The following is a 7,492-nucleotide window of genomic DNA, read 5'->3' on the forward strand; positions in this document are numbered from 1 at the left end:
GACTCCCAAATGAAGCCATTAAAACAGTCCATTTAACCACACGGCCCATGCAACACTTCAAGAACCCACTCCTCCCACCCACTTATGCTCTTTGCTTGGTTTGGTTTCTTTCTCACCCCCCTGGAAAATTCCATCCCCACACTATCCAACCCCCTGTCATTCTCTCTCCCAGTTGCTCTCTCCCACAGTACTTTATGCTGTGGACAGACTGCCTTTCCTCTAGCAACAAGGAGAGTGGAGAGAAAGCCGCAAGACAGGGGCAGACAGCCCTGCATTAACAGTCATGTCTTATCCCAGCTGCCTCTGTTATTTAAGATTTTAGGTGAACATGTGCACATGATGCCCAAGGAGGCCAAAAGAGGGTGTTGAAGAAGTTGGTGGTTGTGAGATGTCCAATGTGGTGCTGGGAGCTGAACCTGGGCTCTGTGCAAGAACAGCAAGTGCTCTTAACCATTGAGCCATCCCTCCATCCTCCTAAGGGACAGAATTTGACCCAACAAGATTATCCAAATAGGAGGTGTCTTGGTCTCACACAACTCTTTCTTCTTGGTTCCTCATGGCAAGTATTGCAATGCCGGGGTCAGGGCATCTCACTTTGAGAATGGAGAACTGGATAGGATAGAGGGCAGAGAGGAGCCAGAACACAGTGAGGCAGAAGGGGAAGAAGGACCTGGCAAAGAGGGTAGATGGTTTTCTAAGAACACAGGAAGGGGTTAGCTAGCGCTCCGGAAGTAGACAGCTGCCCTTCTGAAGAACAAGGAAGAGCCGGGGCTGCACAGTGCTACTGTCAGAACCTGAAATACCTCCCCAGAGCTCATGTGGTAAGAGGTGGCCTCTTGGTGATGGTGCCACTGGGAGGCAACTGGGACTAAAGGAAATGGAGCCAAGTTAGAGGAAGTAGACCATTGGATGCTGGGTTCACAACTACCCATAACCCCTGTAACCCCATTTCCAGGGGGTTCTACACCATTTCTGACCTCCATGAGCACTGTAGGCACACATACATGCAGGCAAAATACTCACACGATGTGTGTGTGTGTGTGTGTGTGTGTGTGTGTGTGTGTGTTGAGACAGGATTTCTCTGTGTAGCCCTGACTGTCCTAGAACTCAGTCTGTAGGCCATGCTGGCCTAGAACTCAGATCCACCTGCCTCTGCTTCCCAAGTGCTGGGATTAAAGGTGTGTGCCACCACTACCACCCAGTTGATATTTTCCAAAAAGACAATTGCCAATAGCTCCCCATACAGGAGTGGAACTTCACAAGCCCCTGCCTAATTCCTGCTGGGATCTGGACTGGCTTGCCCTTGTGAAGATCTTGTGCCTGCAGTCACAGCCACTGTGAGGTCAATGTGTGCAACGGCCTTGTCATTTCCAGGAAACAGTTTTGCTTCTGTCACTGTGTCCTTCTGTACCCTTCTTCCTTAGTGGGGCTTGAGCCTGGTGAGGAAGGGGTGTGACATAGATGCCCCACTTGGCGCTGAGCACTCTGAAGTCTCTTATGACCAGCGGAGGGTCTCAGGATTAATGACCATCTACAGCAAGGAGAAGGTTCTCTGATGAGCGTCAGGAGATGCAGGGATCTCTACGTATAAAGATCTTACTGTGTCCATTTAGCAGAATAATAGTATCAGGTTCTCTCTTAGCCTGTGACCTAAGCAGCCATGGACCTTGGACTGACAAATGAAAAAAATCAAGAAGGGTAGACTTAAATCCAATCTTATCGATAACTACATTAAATATGGGTAGTTTAAATATATCATCAAAACAGAGATTGCCATTTTGAATGGAAAAGCAAGATTCAACCATGTGCTGTGTACAAAAACCACACTTTAGACATAACAATGTAGATAGGTTAAAATCAAAAGAACAGAAGGCTGGGGATGGAGTTCATTTGGTAGAGTGCTTGCCCAGCATGAGCCAAGCCCTGGGTTCCATTCCCAGCTTCCCATAGACTGGTGTGGTGGTGGTGCATGCATCCTGAATTCCAGCAGCCAGGAGGCAGAGGCAGAAGGATAAGGAATTCAAGGTCATCCTTGGCTATATCAAGTTCAAGGCCAGCCTGAGCAACAGGAGACCCTGTCTCAAACTAACAAAAAGTAAAATAGAAATAGTATCTCACAAAACATTAGCCAAGAGAAATCTCAAGTGCTTTTAAGATTTTTCTCCTTATCGTTGGCCTTGATCTATTAAGTACGTTGGTATAATTTATCAAATCTTTTATTTACCTAACATACCCAATGGCACACACATTGGATTGCTTATTGTCTCCTAGTTAACAAATGCTTTGTTCATTTAAATAAAAAAGAATATTCTTGCCTCGTTTTGGATAGTTCTTGTTATGCTATTAAGTCTACTAGTCTGAAACACTTCATCTGCTGCTATTTGTATACACAAATGCCTCCGTAGCTTGTATGTTAGTCTTCACTGATGTGTAATTTGGATCTTCCTTTTATTCTGACCATGCCTCTCCTTAACTTTGGACATAGCTAATGCAGTTACGCTGACAGCTCCTGTCTTGTTGCCTGCAGCTTTCACATGTCAATCCAGAGTCAGTTTTGATGGTTTTTTTTTTTTTTCATTGTGGGTTGTGTTTTCTTGCTTCCTTGCAAGATTGACATCAAAAATTTCTTTTGTGTATGACTGTTGTGCCTGCATGTTCTATCTGTGCAGGCAGTGCCTACAGATCCATTAAAGGGCACCAGATCTCTTGTACCCGGAGAAATAGACAATTATGACCTGCCCTGTGGATGCTGGGAATCAAACCGGGGTCTTCTGGAAGAGCAGCCCATGCCCTTAACCACTGAGCCATCTTTCCAACTATTGACATCTTTAAAATTTAATGCTAACAGTTGTAAATAGCATCTTACTATGTGATAGACGTGTGTGTGTGTGTGTGTGTGTGTGTGTGTATAGTCTTTTGCTCTGGGATGCTGGGATGGTTACTTGGAAGCAGTTGGATTCTTTTAAGCATGTTTTGAGATCTGACTGGCTAGACCAAAGCAGCAGAACTGAGCACTTTAGCCCCATGATTTGTGAAACATGAAGCTATCCCGGTGACTGGCAGCAGGAACAGGCACTGTCCTGGCCAGTAACAATTTTCTCTAACCCTTTGTGGTGTTTCTTTTTCTAGCTTTGGGACACCTCCTCATAGGGACAAACAGGTCCTGCTAAGCCTTTAAGGAGTCTGCAGATATCAAGAGCTGTGGGTCCTTGAATATTCTTACTCCCTTGGGTCTCTCTGCACTCAGTTCTCTGTTTCATTAATGGAGTCTGTTAGGCTTTGCCTAGCTTCTGTTTCTTGTACAGTGGAGTGAAGCTTTCTCCTATGCTGGTACAATTATAGGTGTTAAGAATTCTGCTCTTTGTTGCATGATGCCCAGTGTCTTGGAAACCACTGTGCCACTCACTGTTGGTTCAGCAGAAGGTAAAATCTGTACACTATTGCTCTGCATTAATCAGAATTAAAGGACAAAGGTCCAGGAAATTATACTGAGACATGTTTATAAGGGAGGATGGTGTTGAACAGAGATGGAGAGGAAAAAGGAGTGGGGTAGGCTTTGACAGGGAGAGGGAGGAGGAGCAGGAAGAGGAGAGGGCGATCAATGCTAAGTTGAAAAGGGACCGTTTGGTGGCAGAGCGATGGCTCAGTGGTTACAAGCACCTTCAGACCTCGGTTCGGTTTCCAGCGTCCAAACAGCAACTCACAACCATCCTTAGCTCCGGTTCCTGGTGACTTGATGTCCTCTTCTGGCTTCTGTGGGCACTGTATGCACATGGCACACGGGCCTATGTGCAGGGAAAACACTGATACATGTAACAGCGATATATCTTTTTTTTAAGCAGGTTGGAGGAATGCATGGCAGACAGTGCCACCTTTGAAGGGTGCTCTTCTTCTGTCAGATGTAGTAAGTTCAGAGAAATGACAGAATGGTGGGAGTGGCTTAAGTTACTTTACAAGCTCCAGACAAGGCCAGAAAAGCTAGTGAGTGTGAGTTGCTCATTTAAGAAGAGACCCCCCTTGCCCCACCCCCCACCCCCAGGAAACATAGAAGGAAAGTGCAGCAGAGAGAAGGCATACGCACAGGAAACCTTCCCAGGAATTACTGATATGTACCCGAAGCTTGAGAACGCCTCAGAATGGCGCAGCATGAGCACCAAGGGAACTTCTTACCGTCTCCCAATAGCACTTGGTTGAATGAAGGGCATGCCTGTCTCTTGGCATCCCCACACTAAGGAGATAAAGACTGGTAAATCCCCCAGGGATCACTGACCTGCCAGTCAAGTCTACTTAGCCCCAATTACCACTAGGAAATCTTGCTTCAAAAGGCAAGGGGAGATAGCTCAGTCAGTAAAGTGTCTGCCTTTCATGTATGAGGAGCTGAGTCCAATCCTCAGAACCGGCATAAAAAGGCCGGATGTTAGTGGCAGACATGGAATTCCACACTGGGGAGAAGGCAGCTCTGGGACTCAGTGGCCAGCTTAACCAGCCTAACTGGAGAGTTCCCAAGCCAATGAGAGACCCTGCCTCAAAGGAAGTGGATGAGGATGGCACTCTTGAGTGTCCTGTGTCCCTTTCCACGTGAACATGGGTGTGCAACCCACAGGAATTTACTAAATAAAAAAATCAGGACTGAATTGTGAAGAGCAATATCTGAGGGTGACCACAGCCTCCATACACTGGAACACAGGTCTGCCCTCATGCAAGCATACACAGATGCAGATAAAAGCAGCAAACAGAACCAGCATCCATCTCTGCTTCTTGACTGCAGACGCAACATGACTAGCCACTTCATACCCGTCCCCACCCCATCCTCACACCCCTGCCACCCTATAGCCCTGCCATCACACCACCACAACCAGGAAGCACACTGTGTGCTCCACCTTTTTCCTATGAGAAAACTAAGATACCACGTGACTCATTGGCATAGGAAAAGCTACTCATTGTGGCTCGTGCCTATAAGCATCTGTGAGGCTGAAGCAGAAAGACCTCCAGTTTGAGGCAAGCCTGAGCTAAACAGGGATACTGAGGCTAGCCTGAGCTAAACAGGGATACTGAGGCTAGCCTGAGCTACTGTATGATACCCTGTCTGAAAACAAAAACAAAAACAGACACAACCTCTCCCTCGATCGATCCTCCAGTCCCTAGGCAGGTCAGCTCAGCTGCCTCTACTTTTAGGTTTGATTATAGTACAGTTTTTTTTTTGGGGGGGGGAGGGGGCGGGTAGCTCTGAATCCTGCCCCCCTTTCATCCCCCCTCCTCCTCCTCCTCCCACAAGGCGGTGCTCTCATTGCTGAGTTGGGAAGTTATTAGAACTGTGCTCAGCACAACAGTTCTGAAGAAATACCAGATGATGGACTCATGGTCGAGAGGGCATGAGAATGCTTTTCTGAAGGTTTTATGCCATGGTTAAAATGAACAATAACAACATCAACAACGTCCTGTTGCTTATTTGTGCTGTAGTCACCGGAAAAGTCGTCAAGCCCCAAATGACTCATTCCCTGAGGTTCTGAATATGATCCTAAAATCACCACCCATGTTCTTCCTGTCCTTTGAAGTGACAGAACAAATGACAGCAGAGATGGGCACTGTCCCCCAGTCCAGAGTGGATGCTACATCATCTCAACAAAAACATCTCACAACAATAACATCCTCCCCTAAAAACAACCGTGTTATTGCTGTCATCTGCTTGTGCCCATCAGTTAGGAAGAAGGACCAAAATCCAAGATGATATGTAGGGGTTTGTACAGTCAATCAATAAACTTGTTGATGCTTCCTGTATGCAGGCCCTGCCCTCAGGACAGGAAAGTGAATTTGCTTCTCACAGTGGAAGTTGTGGTCCCAGATGAAAGCAACCAGAAAGGAGATGTGGATGAGGAGGTTAAGGGCTAAGAGTAGGAAGTGTTTTGGAAGGTGACTTGGAATAAAAGATTAAAGAGGATTCCATCAACAAGTAGGGGCTAAGAGCTGGTGAGATGGCGTCAAGTGCTTGCTGTGCCAGCTGAGAGCCTGTTGGATCCCCAGCACCCACGTGAAAAAGCCAAGTGTGGTGGCATGCATTTGTAAGGAAGAAAACTGAGGAAAAGGTCCTCAGAGTCTTCAAGCAGTCTGCTTGAACGATGGACAAGCAGCCCTTCCAACCATGTTGCTAACTCCAGATTCTGACAATGCTTTGTGGGCAGTATGAGTGTGACAGTTTCTAGGTGACTGCTCTAAGCCACTGTCCCTAGCACACATCTAACTAAGCCCAGTATCACATTTTACCTTTACATGCCCTGGCTGTAGCATAGCCCCCACCTCTCCTTACATAGGAAACAGCATCTTCTGTCTCAGCTCTAGGGGGACCTTCTTCTTCTTGACTCCCCTCCCCCCAGATACCAACCCTTCTCCTCACCACAGATGGGATGCTGCGGTCAGGGACTAACATGCAGGAGTTAGAAGAAAAGGAGTTCATGGAGACAGCTTAAGGAAATACCTTTAGGGTATCAGCTGTGAATACCCCGAGGCAACGGGTTTGCTCCCAGAAGACATCCTGTGATGTGTTGATCCGAACTTGAGTCACCAGAAAACTGAATCCAATGCAGAACCCTGTACAGTGTCCTCTCTGAGAATCCAGTACCAGCTAGATCCTCTCTGCTCAGCCAAGACCAGCTCATTAGTTCTCTCTCACATCAGAAATGCTCCTCCGATGGAGACCACCAGGAACAATTTCTCACATCAAAACAAGGCTGAGCCAAACAATAGAACCAGGTACAGTTCCAGCTGGCTGGGAGGCTGAGGCAGGAGAATCAATTGAGCCCAAGAGTTCGAAACCAGGCTGGGCAACAGAGTGAGATCTCATCTCAAAATAAGCAATCACCTCCAAAGCAGCTATGTATGTATGACACACACCTCCAAACCTCAAGAGGGTTATAGGATTATGTGTTTTGGGCTACATAGTGAAACTGTAAATTTGTTTTCTAAAACCTTTTAACTGCACTTACCCTCACAGGCATGCCCTATTTTGTTCACAGCACCCGTGGGTCGTCTGTATTCCCCAATACTCTCCATTCTCATATAGAATTGGCCCCCAATTTCATCAGAACTAATTTTCCCAAGGTCACCAAATGACTTCCTCTGGGCCAATTCCAAGGACCATTGTATTTGATGTGTATTTGATTGTATTTTAGAAATTCCTCTAGGGCTGGCGAGATGGCTTAGCCGCTGGTCAAAGGTCACCAAGCTTGATGGTCTGTTTGATCCCCAGAACCCACAGGTAGAGGAAGAAAACCATCCCTCAACAGAGGAATGGATACAGAAAATGTGGTACATTTACACAATGGAGTACTACTCAGCTATTAAAAAGGAATGAATTTATGAAATTCCTAGGCAAATGGATGGATCTGGAGGGCATCATTCTGAGTGAGGTAACATATTCACAAAGGAACTCACACAATATGTACTCACTGATAAGTGGATATTAGCCCAAAAACTTAGGATACCCAAGATATAAGAT

This window comes from Mus caroli, chromosome 7 (genome assembly GCF_900094665.2).
Source record: "Mus caroli chromosome 7, CAROLI_EIJ_v1.1, whole genome shotgun sequence".
NCBI lineage: Eukaryota > Metazoa > Chordata > Mammalia > Rodentia > Muridae > Mus > Mus caroli.